The sequence below is a fragment of the Rutilus rutilus genome (assembly GCF_951802725.1).
Source record: "Rutilus rutilus genome assembly, chromosome: 3".
Taxonomy (NCBI): Eukaryota; Metazoa; Chordata; class Actinopteri; order Cypriniformes; family Leuciscidae; genus Rutilus; species Rutilus rutilus.
The window spans coordinates 49749527-49755526 of NC_140211.1; the positions used below are offsets into that span (position 1 = coordinate 49749527).

At 37.5% G+C, this 6000-nt stretch overlaps 1 protein-coding gene across 5 annotated transcripts in view; it reads right to left on the minus strand.

Moving 5' to 3' along the window:
* The window catches only part of LOC311287784 (adhesion G protein-coupled receptor L3), a 308150-nt gene extending 302716 nt beyond the window's left edge, over positions 1–5434 (minus strand). For all 5 annotated transcript variants that reach the window (XM_084404835.1, XM_084404834.1, XM_084404833.1 and 2 more), the window contains exon 1: positions 4989–5434. The gene's annotated coding sequence lies outside the window, so the exon portion shown is untranslated. The remainder of the gene's footprint in view (positions 1–4988) is intronic.
* Between the last annotated feature and the right edge of the window lie 566 nt (positions 5435–6000).

A 6000-nucleotide genomic window follows, 5' to 3' on the forward strand; every position in this document is an offset into this window, starting at 1 on the left:
CTATGTAAAAATAGTTATGTCTGTCCAACCAACTCAATTCAATCACTTCACTGTAACTTAAACTGGTTATGTTTTCTGAACATGTTTTGGTCTAGCAAAAACTCTCCAAATATTTTTCACTGAAGCAACATATGTTGTTAAAGCTTTTCAAAAATCTAGATAGAGGCACGTATTTCCAGCTGAAACTATCCCAAAAAAAAAAAAAGGCAGCCTGAAATAGAAGCAGCGGCAAATAAAATTGCTTCAAATGGAAACAGTCAACATTACTTTAACGAATAGCAGGCCTCTGTGTCACCCAGGCTGTGAATTAACCACCCGGTTATAAATTGCCTTCATTAGGGCACAAAGCACACGGTGGCCAATGAGAAGACGAAGCCCCTAAGGGGCCTGATGGAGATGCACAAATTCATTTCAGATGCTCAGAGAAATCTGGCAGAAAAATCACAACACATAGAGAGAGAAAAAGTGAGATGCAGCAAGCATTTTCAGGGCACCAGTTCAGCTGACAGGAAGACAAAATGAGAAAAGCAATATCTCACCTGCTCTTCAGAGGAGTAAATAGCAGATAGCTCTTACAAAGGAAACCCTCAACTCCCATTGCATCTAAGGTGACAATCTAACAGAGCTATTGGATCACTATAATAAACCGCTTTCAACATCTCAACCCGCACCTGCACCAGCACAAATGTACACATAACCACAACGACACAAAAATGAAGACTGCATGCGTCATGTCTGGGATCTCTCAATCTGTCTGTTTTTTGTCAAAGGATGACACATCCAAACTAGAGCTGGATGGCATTGCCTTTTTATAAAATTTAATATATCTTGATTTTTTGGAACTACCATTTTGACAAGAATATTCCAGGTTTTTAATTCAGTGTTTGTAAAATGTGCTCATGAAGTGGTAAAAATTGATTGGTTATTATTCTTACATGGGTTGAAATGAAGTCTGACATTGCAAAGCATTTTTCATCTGCCGTTTTCCTCTCATTAATTTGTTAAATTAAGCAGCATTGCGATTAAAAACTGTGGAGACTGTGAATCAGAATCAGGTCAAACGCATCTCACAGTCAACTGAAAAGAGAAAAGCCTCATTTGAAAGTGATTACAGCTGATAACATTGAGGATGTGAACAGTTCATAATGTTTCTACATCACATTCACTATGGTACTTCAAATTCTTTAGTTACAATCACATTACAATGACCAGAATCAAAACGTTTAGTTATAAACATTCATAATTCAGAGTAGACTCTCAAGATGTATTTACAATACCACTTTTTTCCGCTTTGTATCACTATTGTAACCAAACCCAGCGTATTTAGCATAATTTCCGTAAATGTAAGGATGGCAAAATTGTTAATCTGCACAGGCCTCTGTAAAGTTTAACCCTTATAGTATTAATACTTAAGATCTTTGTATCAATATATATATATATATATATATATATATATATATATATATATATATATATATATATATATATATATATATATATATATATATATGCAATCATATCTTACAGTAAGTGCAAACACACACAGTATTTATGCAATCTCTCTCACACTTGTGGTGCATGTTAGGCTCATTTGGATGCACTGTTGCAATCATTTTCATATGTGTTCAGTAACACTTTACAATAAGATTTCATTAGTTAACATTAGATAAAAGGGATGGTTCACTCAAAAAATCTGTCATCATTAACTCACCCATAAGTTGCTTCAAACCTGTATGAATTTCTTCCTTCTGCTGAACACAAAATAAGATATTTTGAAGAATATGAGTAACCAAACAGTTCATGGACCCCATTGACTACCATAGTATGGAAAAGATACTATGGAAGTCAATGGGGCCCTTCAAAATGTCTTATTTTGTGTTCAGCAGAAGAAAAATATGCATACAGGTTAGGAACTTGAGGGTGAGTAAATTATGACAGATTTTCATTTTTGGGTGAACTATCCCTTTAACTACATTGGTTAACTTGAAAAGCATACTTCTAAAGCATTTATTAATCCTAGTAAATGATTATTTCAACATTTACTAATACATTATTAAAAACATATAATTTCATATTATTTAATGGTCCTGAGCTAACATGAACTAACAATTAGCGGCTGTATTTTTATAACATTAACAAAGATGAACAAATACTGTAACAAATGCATTGCTCAATATTAATTAAAGTTAAGTGGGACCTTATTGTAAAGTGTTACCTTTAAGTCTTTATTTAAAAAAGCCTAATACTCTTTTTTTATAGTATTTAAGTATTTTAGCGCATTTGCAATGCTAATCATGCTGTTATTTTTCACTTTTTTATTATGATTTTTTTTAAAATGTAGATTAATATTCGATTAATCGTCGTAGTGATAGTCCATTTCATTGATAGCATATCAAATCTAATGCAATTTTGCTACTAATGTTTATCGTTTTAATAAACGGCATCAAACGTGATACATGAATTGTGCTATTCATAATGTCATTTAATTCTACATCGCCAGCAAAATCATCATCGTGAATGCATCATGAATATTTGATATATCGCTCAGCCATAGGTCACACTAATGGCAGATCACACATTGCAATTCAACCCTGTGACCCAATAGTTATTGATTAATGTGTTTCGTTGATTTAATTTGAGACCAGTTGGGGTCAAAGGATCCTCTGTAATCAATCAACCCTCTGAGGAGCTGCCAGGAATGCAAGAAAAATGAAGTGGAAGGTTTCGCGCGGGGGTTCATCAGCGAGGTGAGGGAGACATGAACGGGGTGGCTGAACTAATCTTATTTAGACCATGTGAAGAGCATGCACACAGGAAGCCACTCAGGAGTGCGTTTCCAAAAGCCCTCGGCCCGTATCGGGTGAATCCAGTCAGTATGTTGACCACCCGTGTTCCAATTCTCTGACTTAATGAGAAAACGTGTTTTCAGTTTAGTAAAGTACTGCTGGCTTGTATTAAAATGACTAATGTGGTCAGTGTGAAGGCCGTAAACAGCAGATACTAGAGCAGACATCTATTCGCTGTAGAGATGAGGTCAAAGGCTGCTCAACACAGACACACTCACACACATGCACGCACTAAGAAACGACAAAGCGAAAAATCCATGAGGACAGGTTACGCTGTAAGCAAAGCTCAGGTTGACAAGCCGTGAGACCCAAAGCATTACATGTCTCCGTAACATTCAGGATGCCAGACAGAGAGACAGCTCTGTTAGTGCACACAAACATGTTTAGCTACATGAGAACTAAAAAGATAACTAAGTGCTTGTTTGTCTGCTGCTTTAAATGCTTGAGCTTGTTACAGCAGGATGGATTCTGATTGGCTGTCAGTGTTTTTATCATTCATCAGCTGGATAAAATCATTCTGAAAGTGATTTGTTTCTCTGTGCCATTATCGTTGTAGCACTGGTGTGAACTCTGATATTCTTTAATACTGAGAACGATTTTAGGACTATATCTTTATCGCTATCGTATTCTTGTTGTGAACGGGCCTTTACTCTGTGCCGTTATCATTAAAGCTGCGGTGTAGACTTTCCTATTCTCGTACAATTAGAAAGATAATAGTGATCGGTCTTTAACTAACTATATTTGCCTCCACCAACATATGATAACGCTTTTTTTTTTATTGTCTGCCACTTTAAATGCTCGAGCGTTAGTAGGGTGGATTCTGATTGGCTGTCATGTTTTTTTCTTCATCAGCTGGAAAAATCATTCTGAAAGTGATTTCACCGATATTGTTCCTATATCGTTATCATTATTCTTAAAACTTTATATTTCTCATAAGTTATGCCCTATCGTCCTTTATGTGAACGTGCCTTTATAATATAATAATAATAATAAATATAAAGATAAATATGATTACTTTTTATTACTTTAGAATTCAAACCGAGAGCATGTCATCTTCCCTGCCTGGCAACTCTGTTACTGTGGCAAAGCGATGAGCCAGTACCTGATAACCCATACTGCTTCCACGGTTTCCAAATCGGACACAGTTTGAAGGTTTGTTCACTCCGGTTCTCTGTGAAGAGCAAGAACGTTCCGCTGCGAGCAAAGTTACTACATGAATGCTTCAGGCATCAATGCAGAACACATTCGACCCATTCAATCTCCCTCGTCTTCCAGTAGAATGTCAAGCAGTAGCTCTCCAAGGAAAGCAAGCATTCAGGTGAGACTAACAGAGAGCTCCTAATGTCCCTTCAGAGGCTCCTGGAAAAGGCCAGCTCCATTATGCTTGAAGTATGGGCATTTATGCAGTTTCCCTCCAACAACAGAAAATCTAATGAAACTAATATAGCGCAATGAACCCGAGAGGAACATAATCAGTTTTAAACGACATTTTCTCCAGACTGCGTCAATTTGCATGGTTCGCCTTTGCGCAGCTGAGCGCTTCAGAGAAAGCGTTTGTATTACAATTATCTTAATCCAATAAGTTATGAAAGAAGTTCTTTTAAATCTTTATTACGTGCTGAATTTATAAACACAGTAATTCATCACGGATGCAACGTAAGCGCAGGAGGGTATAAAAGGTGAGAGCAACGGGGCCACATGCACATATAATGAAGCATTGCGGTAAAAGTACTTAAAACACTCCAAAGGTCTCCTCAATCTGACATGATGTTTAATAGGGAATTAAAAACACAAACTGATATGTTGGGTAACCAACATTTTGAGTAGCCTACAACCCATGAGCTACTCAAAGATAGTATTATAGATAGTACTCGCCTATATGAGTAGCCTATTTTTTTTATTTTATAAGAATGATAGCCTAATAGGAATTGGGAAAGGATCAGGGACTTGAAAACACACACAGAGGTGAATCATCTTAATAACCAGCGGGCGCACGGTACGCGTGCAAACATTCACCCGAAAACGACCATCCAAACAACACAATTTTATATAAAACAACAGGATAGCAGTATCTTCGTGAAATTCAATAGGTGATAAAGGATAGATTTCCTGGGCACACTGATATCAGGCTGAATAACTTACCCGCGTCTCCGCGAAGCTTCTTGGTGATGGAGGGTCTTTTTGCGCACCGGGCGCACAGTCCGCACACGCGTCTCCGGACACAATCAGTCTCTTTTATGCGATGAAAATCGTCCTTGCGCGCAGAAATAAATGGTGATACTCTGTTTCTCCAACGCAGAGACCCTTGATTTCTTTCTATCCTGTAAGGTTTACTCCAAACTGACGCTCTCAGGATCATCAATGTCCTGATATCCAATTGTTTTACAGGAGCTTCTGAAAAGGAATAAAAAGGCTCCTTGTTTGGATCCCCATCATCAGTCTGAGTGCCACCTCGGCACACCGTGTCCCCATATCGCCCTTCTCCAAAAGAAATCAAATGTCGGGCAGCGGTAAATACATCCAAAGTTCTCCAGCTGTATGTTAAAGCAGTGTGCTGGTGAAGTCCAGGTGCAGCTCAGAAATAATATGCCGATCTGAGCGCGGTGACAGTCCGATCTCAAGCGCACACACCAAGAGAAATGCGGGTTGAAAGAGGGTTGCCAGATATTTCCGCGAAATGATACATACAGCGGACAAACTTGCTCTCTTTTCAATAGTTAATTCAAAGTGCGCAAATAACCAGATATATTAGGTATGAAACGAAGTAAATTTTAGTTTAGTGTCTGGCGGTTCAATAATGTGTCTGAATTCTGTGTTTGGAATTGGTCCTTGTGGGATCAAACAAGAATCTTAGAATAAGAAAAGTTCTATACAAACTAAAATGAGTTATTAATGTGTTTCACACAGGAGTTCTGTTGGTTCTGTTGGATTCCTTTGCAGTTTCATCCTTTAGCATCTAGAGACTTTAATTGGAAATATGATAATGGTAGACTTGAAGACCATTTAGCCTACTCAAGAAAATACTTTTTTGATCAGCATTATGAGCTTTTTTAGCTAAATGAACGAATTAAACCCTTGTTTGTCTTAAAAATATAACCATCATTATGTCCATTTTCTTTTCAACACTCGCAACACTCTCCCAAGAGTCAAATGA